This window comes from Tupaia chinensis, unplaced genomic scaffold (assembly GCF_000334495.1).
Source record: "Tupaia chinensis unplaced genomic scaffold, TupChi_1.0 Scaffold000257_1, whole genome shotgun sequence".
Classification (NCBI taxonomy): domain Eukaryota; kingdom Metazoa; phylum Chordata; class Mammalia; order Scandentia; family Tupaiidae; genus Tupaia; species Tupaia belangeri.
In genome coordinates, this window is record NW_006159737.1 from 3338151 (window position 1) to 3356233 (window position 18083).

At 42.6% G+C, this 18083-nt stretch overlaps 1 protein-coding gene across 1 annotated transcript in view; it reads left to right on the forward strand.

The window, feature by feature from the left end:
• The first annotated feature begins 13043 nt into the window (after positions 1-13043).
• AASS (aminoadipate-semialdehyde synthase) overlaps positions 13044-18083 on the forward strand; it is a 74413-nt gene continuing 69373 nt past the window's right edge. The window contains exon 1 of the mRNA XM_006149214.3: positions 13044-13154. The gene's annotated coding sequence lies outside the window, so the exon portion shown is untranslated. The remainder of the gene's footprint in view (positions 13155-18083) is intronic.

Consider the following 18083-nt stretch of genomic DNA (forward strand, 5'->3'; position numbering starts at 1 on the left):
CATGTCCTACACGAGTCAATCTTCTTCTAAGAACTGTTTGGGGCTTATCTCCCAGGATCTTGCAAGTCCCAAGGTCTGGCTACTCCCAGGTGCACATAGTCATACCTACAACTCCTAATCCAGATGCTATCTTTCAATTAGGTATCATTGTGTTGCTTAAAATTCACATGATACTTGGGAACCAGCAATTAGTGTAATGGCTATGTCGCTGGACTCCCACGTAGTCGACCATGGTTCGTGTCCCAGACCCGGTGGCTTAAAACTCACTCTGGGCGCGTGTGTGTGTGTGCCCAAGATCCTGAGAGGAGAATGGAGGAGAAGGGATTGCGGCGTGACCATCCCCCCTGGGGGTGATTTCTCGCTTTCTGTCTCTATGTCTCTCTCTGTCTGTCTGGCAAGTGCACGTGCCCTATAGCGAAAATCTCTCCAAAAAAAAAAAAATTCACATGATACTTCATTTTAATCACATTTCCAGGAAAACAGGATTAGAAAGTTTACTCACATCAAATTCTCATGCAAAATTTAAAAAGATTTTAAGCCATTATACACATTCCCCTTGCTTCTTGAAGTTTCCCGTTTTGCATTCCACTGCTACACTTCTTTTCAGTCCTTGGTCTCGTCTTTCTCTCCTCCATAGGCCTCTACGAGGCTGTGTTCTCAACGGCCTTTGTTTAACTTTTTGTGCTGTCTTAGTATCTTTACCAACTCTTTTTGTTTGTGTTATCTATGCAGATGAATATTAAACCCATAAAAATAGCTTTAAGTTTTCTCATGACTCTAGTGATGACTCTCCAAGTTCACCCTGTACCTTGTCACCTACATGTCTTGCTGAACCATTGGAATTCAATTTATCTAATACAACCCTCCAACGCTGCCTACTGTATTAGTCACTATCCTCCCACTCAGTCATTTTCAATTTTCTCATTTTTCTCTCCCCTATTTTCTAAGCATCTTCAAAGTGCTATTGATTCTACCTTTGTACTCTTTTTCTCATCAATATAGCTCTTCCTTTTCATGTCTGTGCACTCCTTTTCTGCTTCTGAAATGCTTTTGTCACACCATGCTGATTGTTACGAGAAATGAGAAAAAGTCCCTTTAATTGTCTATGCTTTGGTTGGGGAATTTCTTCAGGTCTTCTTATTCTATTTTAAAATTTTCCCTGTATTAACTCCTCTTGATTTGGGATTACTATGGTTTTAATATTTGTGTCCTCTCCAAAATTCATGTTGAAACTTAGTTCTCATTGCAACAGTATTAGAGGTGATTTGGTCATGGAGGGTCCACCCTCTGAATAGATTAGTGCTTATAAAAGGACTGGAGGAGGTGAGTTCATCTCTTGTGTCCCTTCCTCTACATGAAGACACAACCTCTGTCTCTTAGGGAGGATGTAGCAATAAGGTGCATCTTGGAAGCAGAGAGCAGATTTTGATGTAAATTTACCTGAACCTTGATCTTGGGCTTCCCAACCTCCAGAACTGTAAGAAATATGTTCCTGTTCTTTATAAATTACCCAGTCTTAGGTATTTTGTTATAGCAGCACAAATGGATTAAGATTGGATCAAACACTTCTTGTACCTTTTTCCTTCTTCATTAGTCCAGCTTGTGCTGGTGTCTCTCCAAGATTCTACTATCTAGAATGCATAGTTATGCTCTAGCCTTAAGCCAAAATTTCTATTACTAGGTGATCTTAATAGGTATCAGTATAATCCAAGGAAATTTCAGAAAATTAGTTATTATCATAGGCCACTTTCCTTTTTGGGAGAGGATTTTGCTATAGGGAGCATACGCTCACCAGACAGACAGAGACAGAGAGACAGAAAGTGAGAAATCACCCCCCCAGGGGGGATGGCCACGCCACAATCCCTTCTCCTCCATTCTCCTCTTGGGATCTTAGACACACACGCACACACACCTGGCGTGAATTTAAGCCACTGAGTCTAGGACTCAAACCGTGGTCAACTACATGGGAGTCCAACGACATAGCCACTATGCTAACTGCTGGTCCCAGAAAGTCATTTTTTATAAAAAATGTGTGTACATGGATATATATAGGATTATAAGTATTATTTATTTATAATATATACTTACACCTACAAATTATATATAAAATAATGTATTATCAAATTATATATGTGTATATATATATTCACCCTACCTTCTTGCTTTAAAACTCTCAGCATGGCTCAGCCTGGTAGTGCAGCTGATAGGAAACTGAACTGCAATGCTAGAAGCCATATGGTCAAATGCATGTTCAGATCCCTGAGTTCACCTGAAGATATGCTAGGCATATATGTGCATACATGTGTGTGAGCCTAAGATCCTAATGAGCTGGAGGGCCAAGAAAAGGGGATTATAGGGTGACAAAACCCTGTCAATGTCCTCCTCTCCTTTCTCTCACACATACATACACTCTTTAATAGGAATTAAATTGAATATACATTAAAAATAAAACCATCAAGGACCCTCAATGCATTAAACAATCTTGCCTATTGGATGAAAGTAATGTTAACCAATTATCAAAATATAGTTAGGGATCTTATGCCAAGACTTAATGTAAAATAACCCAAATTTCTAGTTTATATTGAGATATTTCCATTAATCTATGTGCTGTTCATGATGTCTGAATCTCCAGAAGTAGATCATGCAGTCAGTTGAAGTCTACTTGTTGTTAGTTGGATAAAACATTCCAACTTGTGGAGCCAGCAGGTGGTATGGTGGTTAAAGGTGCTGGACTCCTACATGGCTGACCACAGTTCATGTCCTGGACTTGGCGGCTTGCTTTCGTACCTCCTTTTCCCCTCACTCTGTCCCTTTCTGGTCAAATGAAAATTAATAAATAAAGATAAATAAAATAATTCTTTTAAAAAAAATTCCAAATTGAAATGGTAGCTATTAGACCATCAACAAGATCTCATCTGGGTACTCACGTAACTCTTCCAATCACAATGACCTGTTCCTTTCTAATAGTCCACTTCCCAAGTCCTTCATTCCCTCATTCCTCCACTCCATTTTTTTGTAACATACAATCATAGCTGCTAAACTTGATTTCCATCAGTCAGTATTAGAGCTCTATAATCTCTCCAAATGAAACACATTAACACACGTAAGTATACTTTCGTGTTTACATTACACTGAATTTTTGTTCCCAGTCTCTGTGTTATTTACATGAATAAGCCACACTTGTGATTCTCAGTTTTGCATGCCATCATGACAGATTCCAAAAATTCAACAAAAAAGAAAAGTATCAATTTCAAGGCCTGCTACCAGTATAAAAAAAGGACTTGAATATTCATTAGTGTCAGGAAATTAAAAAAAGTTCACATATGCTCTGGTAATTTTGTTTGCTCCAATTGACATTGGCAAACACATACAGTATTATTGAAGAATAGTTCTAGTTATAATTATATCAAACATAATTTATAATAAATGATATTATAAAACTGGTACATTCCGTTTTAACAAAATTGCATTAACAAATTATGTGAACTTATTAAACCCCAAAAGGAAAATATAATCAATGTAAAATAATTATAAAACATGTTGGCATTTGCCAAGTAATCTTTTCATTTAGAAGAGGATTTCACTAGTGGGGTCTCAGACTTCTTTAACAGTCTTGCATACACATAGTCATTTGGTGTTTTGCATGAACTGGTTTAGAGGGATAAATATTGCTGTTTTTATTCTATAGCGAATATTTGTCTTCTACACTTTAAATTTTGTAATTCAGAAGCCACAGTTAAGAAACAAGTTTTTAAAATGTCAGCGTGACCAAGTAGGCTGCTCGTCATCCGAGCGCTCCATTACACCCATTCTCCGGGTGTCTCTGCCTTCTTCTCTGTCCTAGCAGGCTGGCCTCTGTGGATAGCATCCTCAGAATTTTCTATTGGATTTCCTATTGAATTGGTCAATGAGGCCAATTTTGAGTACAGGAAGAAAAGATACTGAGGGACCCTTTGAGCCTTCTTTTCCCTGCTGAGACCTCTGTTAATATTGGTCAAGGAAGTGACCTCAGGAGGTAGATCGTCAAAACGGGATACTGCAGTAGAATTGTGATGCTCATATACTTGAGTACACTGGTAATCTCCTTTCTTGGAGGAAATATATCACGCAAAAAAAACACATTACTGAATTGCCGTTGAAAGTGGCATGTGACGTAGTGTAGAGTGGACCATGTGGCGAGATATCAAACAGTTATGACTCCTAGTTGTTATGGCAACAGTGAGGTGGATTGTGGGGTGAACTGGACAGTCCTGGCTGCTCCAGAGAGTATCCATAAAGAAAACCATAACCTTAAAATCTGTCCTTCCCAGCACAAAGTACTGGTCCGTGGGAAACTGCCATAGACCCAGCAAAGGTAGAACAGCCTTAATTCTGGTTGATCGGGAAGGCTGGGGGGAGGGTGGTGGTGTGAGAACTTGTTGAGGGTGCTTGTCTCTCTTTCTCTGTCATTTCTTGCTCAATAAGTTAACTTTCGAAGAACAGAAAGAAAAAAGAAAACTATAATAAACTTAATAAAGTCAGAAACACCAAGAACTCAGATTTTGTAGGAAAGAATGCTTGACCAAATAAGCAATTATGCTTGGCCACAATGCTGGGAGAAGGCAAAGGCATGGATGTTGAGCAAGAGAAACTTATTGTTATTAGCTCATGTCTTATGACCAGCCACAGAGAAGCAAGTTCATTTTTTCCCTTTTAATGTTTCATAAAGAGAGCTAATGGTGGCTAACACTACAATTCAGGTGCTGGCAGGAATAATGACAGAATTGACTGCTCAACAGCAACACTGTGGTTGATGAAACTCTGTGTTTCTCTCTGTTTAAGGTCAAAGTTCTTTATTGAAGTAAAGGACAAGAGTGGCTACTTAGTGGCAAAGAAGTGATTTGTGCTGGCTACTCTCTGCCTGCTTCCCTCTCTCAATGCCTTGGTCCATACTATGCCCTTTGCCCTCAGGCATGTCCCTGGACACTGACTGCTATGAATTCCACTACCAGGGCTCCCTTGCTGTTGGCTTCTAGATGGGTTTGGCCAAAGGGAGCTAGCAGCAGGGTTTTGGAAGGTGAGACGAAAAATAAGTCAAATTTGTTCCCCTCTTACCTTTGCTGGGCTATATGGTGTTGGCAGTGGCTACATTACATGGTTACAGATTCTGACCAGCAAATGCACTTTTTTTGGGCTCCAAACTTTCTCCAGGCTATAGAAATACTATTCCACATTCTTTCCCCCCCCTCAATTCTGGGATGGCAGTGAGTTTCCACTATTGATGGTCTTTAGGTGTTGCAACAGACTATTTTGTTCCCTTAATCTTGCCCATACCTACTTAGATCATCTTTTCATTAAAGTCAGTTAATAGTCTTTCTGTTCGCCAAGACCATTGGTTGATACACCATGGAAGGATGGAGTAACGGGGAGGGAGCAGATGGGCAGCCATTGCTATTGGGACGTGGCTGTGAGAAGATGCAGCTCTTAAGGAAGGCCACAGAATTCAGAAATATGAGCACAGACAACAGCTGGACTTTGAGATAAGCAATCAGTGTTATAAAGTAATGGGAAGGAGCAATGGTGTGAATCAGTGGACACAGAGCAAAGGTGCCAAGAATTTTGGAGGACGTGGTTTTGGGAGATTCTGGCAGCCAGCTAGATGACATGAGAGAATCAAGGTTTCCAGGGACTTCAGGCACTAGAATTCCTTTCTCTGTCTTAGATTTGGCAAGTGCATGGAAAAGCTTCAGCCCAAGTGATTCAGATTCTGAACAGATTATCCAATAATGGTTCATTTAGTTCATATGTTTGTTCAACCATTCATCAAATAGTTATGGGACCTCCTCTGTATTATAGGCTGTGAGATAAACGCCAAAGATAAGAAGGTAAATAAGATGCCTTTTCTGACTTTACATGGTTCACACCAACCAGGAGGTGAAGACAGATGTTAATGTAATTGCAATACATGGTAACGAGACATCTTTATCTGGATGTACTTTGAAGGTCTCTCAGACTAAGTACATAAGAAATAGAACTCATTATCTTCTTTTAAAAAGCACATCTCCTTCACTCTGCACCTCATGAATAGCATTGCTATGACCTTGTCTCAGGGAAAAATGATGTGGCTCTTTTTAAACAAACTGGTTTTTCCTTGCTCTGCTGGAGTTGATCATTCCTCTTTATCTTTTAAAAATATATCCTTGTTAGAACATTTTTCTTGCTCAGGATTCTGATGCACGGTGCAGGCTGGGAACTACTGCATTAGATATAAATTCATTCTACATTGAGGTTATGGTTGATCCTTAGAGAATAGGGTGAGCTATATTTCTTTTTTTGGAGGGGGGTGGAGAGTAGAGAGTATTTTTTTTTTGCTATAGGTCACGTGCACTTGCCAGACAGACAGAGACAGAGAGATAGAAAGCAAGAAATCACCCCCCAGGGGGGATGGCCATGCTGCAATCCCTTCTCCTCCATTCTCCTCTCAGGATCTTGGGCACGCACGCACACGCACCCAGTGTGAGTTTCAAGTCACCGGGTCCGGGACTCGAACTGTGGTCGTGCAATCCCTTCTCCATTCTCCTCTCAGGATCTTGGGCACGCACGCACACGCACCCAGTGTGAGTTTCAAGTCACCGGGTCCGGGACTCGAACTGTGGTCGACTACATGGGAGTCCAGTGACATAGCCATTACGCTAACTGCTGGTCCCAAGTAAACTATATTTCATGATGTGTGTGTATGTGTGTGTCTTTGTGTGAGTGTATGAGGAAGTATAAAAAAGAGAAGGATCACATATTTCTTATGAAGTGTATACATGGACTTGGAGCCGGGAGGTTCTTGCTGAAGATGTCAAAAACACAGTGTGGTTAACTGTTCAACTAAGAATGCTCAGAATACTAACTGCTAAGGTCCTCATGCTCAAGCTTCCTCCTTGTTATCAGCCATTTTGGTTCCTAGGGACTGACTCATGCAGATAGAACTCAGAAGAGATTGACAAGAGCAAATGTCAGTTTATTATTCATTTGAGATTAAGTTCATGTCACTGCTTGCAATACAGCCTATCCTGTCCCTGTGACAGGTGCAACCTTCTCTACAGATGTAATTGTAGCATGAAGTAAAGACACTTCAGCTTTGGCCCCTCCTCTGCATGAGCCTGTAAGAGCTGGGTATGACTGGGAGTTGTAGAGTATTCTAGGTGGGTAAAGGAAGCCAGAATTCCCACCAGGAAGCATTTCCATGCAAGTATTTGGGGTAAATTGCCTAAAGAGATATCAGAAGAAGGGGACTTGAATTTTCAAGTCTTAAACAAGTCATTTACAATTTTGCATATTTTACAAAAAAGGATTCTCCAGATGGTAATGAACAACCATGAATCCCGGACTTGACAGAAATAAGGTAATTAAAAACAAATTGGTTCCCACCACCTCCTTTCTGTATTATTTTTGTAAGTGAGGTATTCTTCCTGAATGGGTCTGTAAAATTGCAATCTTGGGCCAATCCTATAGCTTAGTGGTTAAGGGAGCTGGGTGCCACACGATCAACTGTGGTTCGAATCCTGGCCTCAGGAGCTTGAAAACATGTTGGGCACATGTGCTTGTGTCCTCTAAATCCTGGCAGGATGGAGAAATGAAGGGAATATGATGTGACCATGCCCCATAGGGGGCTGTTTTCTCTCTCTCTCTCTCTCTCTTTCTCTCTCTCTTCTTCTGTCTCTCTCTAAAAAAAAATGCGAGTTCCCTGTGGCATTTTAAAAAAGAAGAGAAAGAAAATAAAGGAAGAAATTGAAAGCTATGTCTCCAAAATCCATGAGTATATGCCAATAGATGCCATAGCTCAAAGTGCAGGTCTTATAGGTAGCTACTTTAAAATTTCTTGGAAAAGTAATTAAAGTATGAATTGGTTCTGTGCAAAAAATAACAAAATTTTAATATCCGGGTATAGGATAATACACATGATCCATGAACTTTTTGAAGGCCTCATAAAAGTAGACCCTAACGGCTGCAGAGTACCTGCTTTAAATAGATTCTAGAGCTCATGGTGAGGCTGTAGCTCTCCTCAGTTTCTCTAGACATTTAGAACAATCTTGTTATTTACCTGTTTGTGAGTGTATGTTTTCACTGCTCATTGTGTACTTTTATTTTACTTTAGATTCTCAGACAGTGAAACATTATTATATTAGTTTCTCAGGTCTGCCTAGGCTGTTTGAAGTACCACAAACTGGTTGGCTGAAAACAAAAATGTATTGTACCACAGTTTTGGACACAACAAGTCCAAAATCGAGATATTGGTAGAGCCATGTTCCCTCCAAAGGCTTTAGGGAAGAATCCTTCCTTGTCTCGTCTCACTCCTGGTAGCTTCTGATATTCTTTGGCTTGTGGTAACAAAAATCCAAACTGTGTCTCTGTCTTCATATGGCCATCTTCTCTGTGTCTCTGTGTGACCTTTATTGTCTTTTATAAAGGCACTTTCAACAGATCTGGAGTGACCCAAATCCAGTATAATCTCATCTTGATTTTTATCTTAATTATATCTGCAAAAGAGCCCATTTTCAAATAAGGTTACATTCTGAGACTCTGGGTAGACATGAATTTTAGGGGGATGCTATTAACTCACACAATGCCATTGAACCTCAGTTCTTCTTGTTGTGTAACTGGGATTTTATTGTTATGGGCTGCAGACACAGGGTAGCACCAACTGCCGAGATTTCGAAGTAGATGAGAAGTTAGGCAGGCGAGAGAAACAGAAGTCACAGAAGCTGTTCCTAGTTATAAAAGATTTCATGGGAACCAGCAGTTAGCTTAATGGCTATGTTGCTGGACTCCCACGTAGTCGACCGCAGTTCGTGTCCCGGACCCAGTGGCTTAAAACTCACGCCGGGCGCGTGTGCGTGCATGCCCAAGATCCCGAGAGGAGAATGGAGGAGAAGGGATGGCGGCGTGACCATCCCCCCTGGGGGGTGATTTCTCGCTTTCTGTCTGTATGTCTCTCTCTGTCTGTCTGGCGAGTGCACGCGCACTATAGCAAAAACCTCTCCAAAAAAAAAAAAAAGATTTCTTGAACTTAATTCCCTTCTTAAAATTCATGCCCTAGGGGCACCAGCAGATGGCATAATGGTTATGTCACTGGACTCCCATGTAGGTGCTTGTGGTTTAAGTCTCAGATCTGATGGCTTAAAACCTGGGTGCATGTGCATGGGTGCCCAAGATCCCAGGAACAGAATGGAGGAGAAGGGATTGCAGTGTGGTCATCCCACCTGGGGGGCGATTTCTCGCTTTCTGTCTCTCTGTCTCTCCAGTGAGCACATGTGCCTTATACCAAAACTCTCTCTCTTAAAAGAAAAAAAAAAATCATGCCCTCGTACTAGTGTTGGATGCTGCTGTTGAGCAGGCTGAGGCCACATGAGAGGCCCACATTTGATTCCCAGCCTACTCCAAGGGCAGGTTGGTGCAAGGCTGTAGCTGCTCAGGAGACTGAGGCAAGAGGATTTTGCCATGGTGAGACACTGTCTAAAACCTCACATGCACACATACACACATGCACACACATGTACAAATTATATGAGATATTCTAGGATATGGATGTTTTTACAAAACCTTTAACTTCTTAGGGACCAGCAGTTAGCGTAATGGCTGTGTTGCTGGACTCCTATGTATTCGACTGCGGTTTGAGGCCCGGACTCAGTGGCTTAAAACTCCCACCGGACGTGTGTGTCTGTACCAAGATCCCAAGAGGAGAATGAAGGAGAAGGGATTGCGGCATGGCCATCCCCCCTGGGGGGTGATTTCTCGCTTTCTGTCTCTCTGTCTCTGTTGGCGAGCGCATGCGCCCTATAGCAAAAACCTCTCCAAAAAAAGAAAAAAAAAAAACCCAAAAAACAAAAAACAAAACCAAAACCTTTAACTTCACCCTTTTGGAAATACTTTTCTTTTTTCTTTTCTCTTCTTTTTTTTCTGTTCTCTCCTTTTTTCTGTTTTCTTTTCCTTTTCTCTTAAGCAATGGCTGTTTTCTCTGCCACATCCATCATGCCAGAAGGCGTTGGGCAGTGGCATGTGTTTTACTTGCTCTTCTTCGGTGCTTCCAAACCCCTGTCATTATCTCTCTAAAGACACAGCTTTTACACACGTATTAGCATATCTTAATATTTACTACTTCTTAGGAGTACTTTCTGACCCCACCCAGGTCACTCTCCTCAATACCAAGAAGTTCAACTCCTAACTCTCTGTCATTTTCTCCAAGGGTGTTCTTATATTTTAGTTATTTTTAATGCCCATGCCAGTAATCCTTCCAACACCTTGGCCTTTTAGTTTCTTAACCTTTCTCCCTTCTGTCTCAGCCACCCACTCTCCAGTACCAGTCCATCTTTTCAGCTCTTTTTCTCCAGTATTTCAGCTCCAACAAGTTTTTTTCCTTTTTTTTTTTTTGGAGAGGTTTTTGCCATAGGGCGTGTGTGCTCGCCAGAAGGACAGAGAGAGACAGAGAGACAGAAAGCCCCCCCCTCCCCCAGGGAGGGTGGCCATGCCACAATCCCTTCTCCTCCATTCTCCTCTCAGGATCTTGGGCACACACACGCACCCGGCGTGAGTTTAAGCCACCAGGTCTGGGACTCGAACCATGGTCGGCTACATGGGAATTCAGCGACATAGTCATTACGCTAACTGCTGATCCCAGCTCCAACAAATTTTTGATCCCTTCCTACCAATATGTCTTCACCTCTTGTCTCACGCAGGGCCATTTCTCCTTTTGTGTCTGCCTGAAATCCCATAGTCAGCCATTGAAAGCGCCCCATCGTGCATACCCTACACCCTCTTGTTCTGCTTTCAGTTGCTTTAAACAATCCAAGGAAGCTTCCACAACATGGTACTTGGAGAATACTCTGGGAACCGAGCATGGCTAATGGAAAGCGTACCATCATGACTAGTCTCATCTTAAATTCCTCCCCAATACCCCCACTGAGTCCCCTTAAACTACCCAGCAGTTTCATCATACTTTGCTAATTCATTCAGTCTCTTATAATCCTAGATCAGTGACTCTCAAAATAATGCCCCCCATGACATACAGCATCAGTTTTATGTAGGAACAATGTTAGAACTGAAAATTCCTTCACATAACTGCATAGTTCCTACAGCCCTCGGTGTGCGTAGGGCAGGACACAGACCCTGGAGGATTCCAAAGACACAGAACTCAAATAAATCTTTGGCTTCTCAGTTTATACCCTGATAGGGTGTTTGCCTTGACACATCCTTGGCATTTCAAGTATTTAGTTTCTTAGAGAGGAAGTGTTTATCTTAATATGTGTACAAAACAACTGGCAAGCATTTGGAATTAATCCATGTGTATAGGCCCAGGCAATACTCTGTTTAGTAAATTCTTGCCTTTTGTGAGTGTGTGTGTGTGTGTGTGTGTGTGTGTGTGTGTCCCTTTGTTTTGTTTCAGGGTCTTGGGGTTGTTCAGTTACAGTAAATGACAAGACAGAGGACTGTGCCTTTCATAGCAGTCTCGGCATGACAGCATCCAGTAGACCTATGCTCCTATGCTGCTCTGTCTCTGTCCCTTTCAAATTCTGTTATTTAGTGCTGGCTTCAGGCAGTTCGTGCTGCAAAAACAAAGCTGAGACAGTGGTTTTTGGCTGCATCTTGAAATAATCAACATTGCATGAAGGACTTTGAGCTTTGTTCTACAAGTAGTGGCTAGTCGCTAAGGCTTTTTGCCTAAAGAAACGAACCTATTGGAGTTGTATACTTAAGGAAATATGGTCTAGGAGGTGTGTAAAAGGGATTTGAATTAGGATGAAAATCATGGGATTTTTTTTTTTCCTTTGGCTACAGGGCGCATGCAGTCGCCAGAGAGACAGAGAGACATAAAGCCAGAAATCACCCTCCAGGGGGCATGGCCACACCACAATCCCTTCTCCTCTATTCTCCTCTAGGGATCTTGGGCACGCATGCATGCACACACGCCTGGCATGAGTTTAAGCCACTGGGTCTGGGACTCAAACTGCAGTCGACTACATGGGAGTTCAGTGACATAGCCATCATGCTAACTGCTGGTTCCAATCATGGGATTTTTAAGGACAGGGTCAACACCATGGTAAGGCTGATAGGCCAGACAAAGAATTGAAATAAAGGTCTAGTGGGGTGATGCTGAAGAGAGTGGCGATACACACACACACACACACACACACACGCACACACATGCACACACATCAGAACTGACAGACACAGGAGGAGAGAAAACTTAAGAAAAATAAGGAGTCTGATTTTGGATATGTAAAGCTAAAGCTACTGAGGAAACACCCAACTTCTTGAGAAAATTTAAATTTCTCTGCAATTGAAGATACGAGAGGAATTTCAGGAATGTCCTAGACTGTGGACAGGAGAGCCCAATAGCTGAATCCAGAAAGTTGCAGAAACAGGAGGGAAGACAGCTCTCTGGCCATTGACAGCTCAGTTCTGGGTGGTTCTTCAGCTCCTAGTGCAGTGCTGGTTTTTGTGACAAGCATCTTTCACGGTCCCTCTAGCCCTGCTTTGTCAGCTCGTTTTGAGAACACAGGTTTGTGTCATACGCACATGGATTCTTAGTATTCATTGAATGCGGGCACGCTACATTTAATTTCAGACATTCTCGGTTTCTTGGGTGCTAGAAGTGTTCTAAGAAGTATCATTGGGTTTCATAGGCTAGGAACAGGTTGTAAAATGTTTTTGGGAATTGGGTATCTCTCAACAAACGTGAAATACACGAGCCCGCAAGTTTTTCCCAGAGATATGCATATCTATTTAGCATGAAATGCCCACACTATTTTCGTCCTTCTCTTCCCCACCTGCTTTTGGCACGAACAGTTACAAACTTAGTCAATAACCGTCCTCGAGGACGTGATGCCCCGGTCTAAGGACGCAGGTCAGAGATCTGAAACGCAGAGAGATTTTTCGGGGAGGAGCAGGGGCAGGGCATGACCTAGTACCTGGCAGGGCCACCGATTGGTGCAGAAGAAGGTTGTTCCCTCAAGGTGGCCGCTGATTGGTCATTGGGAGAAAGAGGCCTGACGTATTCAGAAGTTGAGCAAACACCTCCCCCTTCCCGGCCCCCAACCCAACTTCTGCTCGGAATTCAGAACTCATTCTGCCCAGGCTCGGGAGCTCAGAGTTGCCCGGGGACCGGTCAGCGTCCCAGAGCCGACGAGGTGAGGAGCGGGTCCCCGGAGGGCTGAACAGATGGGCGGGTGGGCTCAGCCGGCGAGATTTGCTTGGAGATCCCCAACCGGGCGCCGGCGGCAGGCTGGGAGGAGCTGGCGAGCTCGGCCTCCCAGTCTCCGCGCCGCGGGGCGACGCAGGGGCTCGCGTGACCGGGCTGTGTCCCGGCCGCCCGAGGGAGAGAGGGTGGCGAGCCTTCGGGCCTCCCTACCAGGCCTTGTCTCTGAGAGTTTCACTGCGACAGAGGGAGGGCAGTCCAGGATATCGGAGTAGGGATAGGGATGGCGATTCCGATTTCCTTCCCTCCCTCCCTTCCTTCCTCCCTCCCTCCCTCCCTTCTTTCCTTCCTTCCTTCCTTCCTTCCTTCCTTCCTTCCTTTCTTCCTTCCTTCCTTTCTTTCCTTCCTTCCTTCCTTCCTTCCTTCCTTCCTTCCTTCCTTCCTTCCTTCCTTCCTTTTTCTTTCTATTTCTCTTTCTTTCTTTCTTTCTTTCTTTCTTTCTTTCTTTCTTTCTTTCTTTCTTTCTTTCTTTCTTTCTTTCTTTTTCTTTTTTGGCGGGTGGTGGTGTTATTGTTGCTGGGGATGAAGAACTGGGTGTTGAAGCTGCAGGACCAATGCCTTGTGAATCCGTGGACCCTACGCTTCTGTGTGGGTAGCCTGGCTGCAGGGGGGCGGCGGATGGAGGTAGCGGGACTAGTGCCCTACCCCCAATGCCCTGCAGCCTGCTTAGCAGAACTTTCACCGGAAACTTCTCACCCTGACCATCTCGGGCTGCCAGTTCTGTCTGATACAAAGAAGCCCCTAGCAAACTGCTGTGCTTTGTCCAGACTCCAACAGGTTTAGGAGGAGCGGGAAAGTTGGGCGTCCCTAACTCTGAGACCCTGCAGCGGCTGTGCGGGCTGGGGTGAGCGCGGGTAGAAGCCGTTTGAATGGGACTGACTTGCCGACCACTTTCAGAAAGAGATGCACTGATTGGGGAACTTAGGGGGAGGAGCGGGAAAAGGGAGGGAGGAGAGAGAGAGAGAAGGAACACAAATAAGAATGAACATTTTAAACACTTTTTGATGCAGTGGGTCACCAGTTACTGGAATATAGGGAAAAGCTAGCTGCGATTGTGCCGCTGTAGCAACACACAGCACCGAGGGGCCATTGACTCAAACTGGCTTTCCAATACTTCGTTAGAAAACAAAACCGAAATGCCAGTGGCACTTCATGTTCCTGTGAGTCTGTCCGTGTTTGTGTATTTTGTCTCTTGCGCACTCCTTCCCTTTTCTCCCCGTAAAGATGAGTGTACCTAAGGCTACATGACCTTCTGACTACGTCACCTCCTGGCCATTCTTCTAAGTGAGTCAGGACAAAGGTTGAAACCACCTGCTTGGCATAATTTTCTCACTCTTTGCAAAATGACGTTTGTCCCCAGTCTCATTAGTAATGCACAACGGTGTGATCCGAACTGTAGTTTATTTGTAATTCGAAATGTTCATTTTATTTATTTTTTTCCTGATGAGTCCTTTACATAGTAACAGACCTTGGTTCAAGATTTTGGAAGTTATTTTGGTGGATAAGCACAACCCATTTAACAAAAACGTTTTCACTTTTCCAAATGTTTCCACCCGCCTCCAGCTTATTTATTTATTCCATGAATAGCGGGAGAGAGGGAAGAGTCATAGGGAAGGAGCTACAGCACCTTCCATGGGGAAGTCTTGACTCCATGATCTTTCCCAGCTTTAACCAGGGCAAAGACACGGCTGGTCACAAGTGTGCCTGGCATGTGAGCATGGGGAGGGCTTGAGACGCCATCCGAACTCTCTGTCGTGGGTCAGTCTCCTAGAGCATTGTGCTTTCTTGCTGAGGCACCATTCTGCTCTCTCCAAATACTCTTTCACTAATTTTCTCAGAGAAATAACAACAGGGGTAAATTTCCTTGGTGAGGCCATCAAATTATTGAAACACTGTACATCTGGAACAAGAAATAAGCAAAAATATTATTACCATATTCATTGAATCTAAGATGCCATCAGTTGTAAGATGCTTCCTTATTTGAGAGATGCTAAAATGTAAAAAAAAAAAAGTCTTAAATTGTATAAAATACAGTAGTAAAGTGGTCATTTACTATCTTGAACATTCATGCTTTGAGGATGAAATTGAAGAGAAGGCTTGTTGGACTCCTTTTTTAAATGTCAGATAAATGTAGGGGAGAAATTAACATGGAGTCACCGTGAAGGTCTCACCACAGTGTGACAAAGAAGAGAAGATCTATCAGAGTGTGATTGTGCTGGCCTTCGAGGAGTGGGAAGAATTAGAGTCTTTTTTCCCCCCTTCTTAACTTTTATTGAGTGTTTATGGCATTCTGGGCCTTGCTCAGAACTTAATCCATATTCTCGCAATTAAATTTTACAACTCAGAGAGAGAGAGATGTTAATATGACTCCAACTTTACAGATGAGACATAGATGGGTTAAACTACTGAGCAAAGTCACAGAGTAAGTTCAGGTGCTACGAACCTCAGGCCATCTGTGGAGGAAAGGAGCCAGTATTCCTTTGCAGCATTCATATTCATCTCTTGTTGCCAGCGCTGGCTCCTGTTCACTAAGGTTAGGTGAATGTCGAGGCTCCTTCCATGGTGCTCTTGGTGTTGTTTAGTATATTTCAAATGCATGTTCATAAGTCAGAGTGCCCACTTATATTCTAATTATTTTTGTAATCCACAGTGGCTAATGTGCCTAGTAGAATCCAAATACTAGAGCTAAAAGGGACTTCAGCATTATATTCTGGTTTGGATGGAGAAACTGAGGTGGGATCTGCTTCCTTAACCGCGATGCTGAAGAACTGGCCCAAATTATTTTATTTTTAAAATGGTTGCTATAGGGCACATGCAGTTGCCAGAGAGACAGAGACAGAAAGCAAGAACTCACTCACCCCTCCCCAAGGAGGAATGGTCACACCACAATCTCTTCTTCTTCCTTCTCCTCTCAGGATTTTGGGCATGTACGCACATGTGCCTGGCATGAATTTGATGTCACTGGGTCTGGGACTCAAACCACAGTTGGTCATTTGGGAATCCAGTGATGTAACCAGTACATCATCTGCTGGTCCGCTAGTATTTATTTTTATAATAAGTTCTTTTAAATACTTTCTCTATGGATGTTAGAGCATATGTGTGTGCATGTGAAATGAGAGAGAGAGAGAGAGAGAGAGAGATGTGTACCCTGGACAGGGTCTGACCACATGCTGTAAAGCTTCCTTCCACTACTCCAACCCATTGGATCTTACCCACTCATGCACATGCCTTGTATTTTTCAATCTGATCAGACCTGGAATTCTAACCATCTCATCAAATGGGACCAGCTTCTCTTGAGCAGAGCATTACAGCTGCACCATGGAGCTCACCCAACAGTACATTTTATAATATCTTTGGCCCGTGAAATCTTGGCAGAGAATAGATCTTATTTTGGGCAAGAGTGGAGGGGATGGAAGGAGGGTCTGAGCCCCTGTTCTTACTCATATGTCTGGTTTGTTTACTCTGCTACATAGGTCTTTATGATATTTATTTAAGTTTGCTCACTCATTTATCCGTTTTTAAAAAAAATATATTTGCAATTTTTTTCCATGTACCAGCCTTTGGAAATACGGAAATAAAGAAAACACAACTCATACTTATTTGCAATTTAGTGAAGACACAAATAGGTAGGCAGATAAGCATTTTGGATTAGACTTTAATTTGTAACTAACTTTGTATTCCATGTTGATGAAACTCTATTGATGAGTTAGAGAGCAAGAGAGTCATTGGTCTTATCTTGAATGAATTTGGGTAGCTGATGAGCTGGAGGAACTATAAATATTCTCACAGCAGATTAATATTAATAGATCTCTCCCCAAAGTATGCTTCCCCCCATTTACTTCTAAGTATTTTATAAAGTGGTTAATGTGAAACCATCAAAAAATGTACTGATATTACAGGAAACGGAAGTGTGGAGGCCCATGTTATTGCAAGTTCAAGCCTAGTTCTAGCAAGTCTTGGGGCTGAGAGCAATCTGGGTTAGGTCTTGGCCAGGTGCTCAGTTAATTCTGGAACTCTTTTGGGCCTTTCAAGGAATGTTATAGTCTGGATACCAGATATGAAGTGTAAGCTAAGACTCATAGTCATCGATCCACCCACACTTATTAAGGAAATCATGGTGTTTTTGTTTTGTTTTGTTTTGTTTTTCTTGAGAGGGTCTTGCTATAGGGTGTGTGTACTTGCCAGAAAGACAGAGAGAGACAGAAAGTGAGAAATCACTGGGTGGGTTGGGGGACGGCCACGTCACCATCTCTTCTCCATTCTCCTCTCAGGATCTTGCGCACGCACACACATGTACCCAGTGTGAGTTGAAGCTGCTGGGTCTGGGACTCGAACCACTGTCAACTACATGAGAGTCCCACGATGTAACCATTATACCATCTGCTGGTCCAGGAAATTAAGGTTTTAACAATACACTTGTATTGTTTTTGAATGAACTGAGAGGGTGACTATAAATAATTTGCATTTTTAATCTATTAATTTATTTTCTTCATCTCAAGGCTACATTAACCCATTCCTAATCTGTCAATATTTAATCAAGACATATACCTAATGATTACAAGCAGTTTGACATTGTAAATTCTCTTAATGTGATTTGATAGTTTTGGTTTGAATCACTGAATCATGTAGTGAAATTATTCCCAAGATCTAGAAGAGATGGGCAAATAGCACCTTTCTATCTATGGAGGCTAGAGAGGGACCACTGGGCCTTCATTTATTCAATAGTGAATTTCTAATTATTTATACATGTCTCAACGAAAGTAACAGAAATGAAGAGAACCCATGCCTAGCTCTTTTTAGTGTTTGTTTGTTTGTTTTTATTTTAGGTTTTTGTCATAGGGTGCGCATGTTTTCCAGTGAG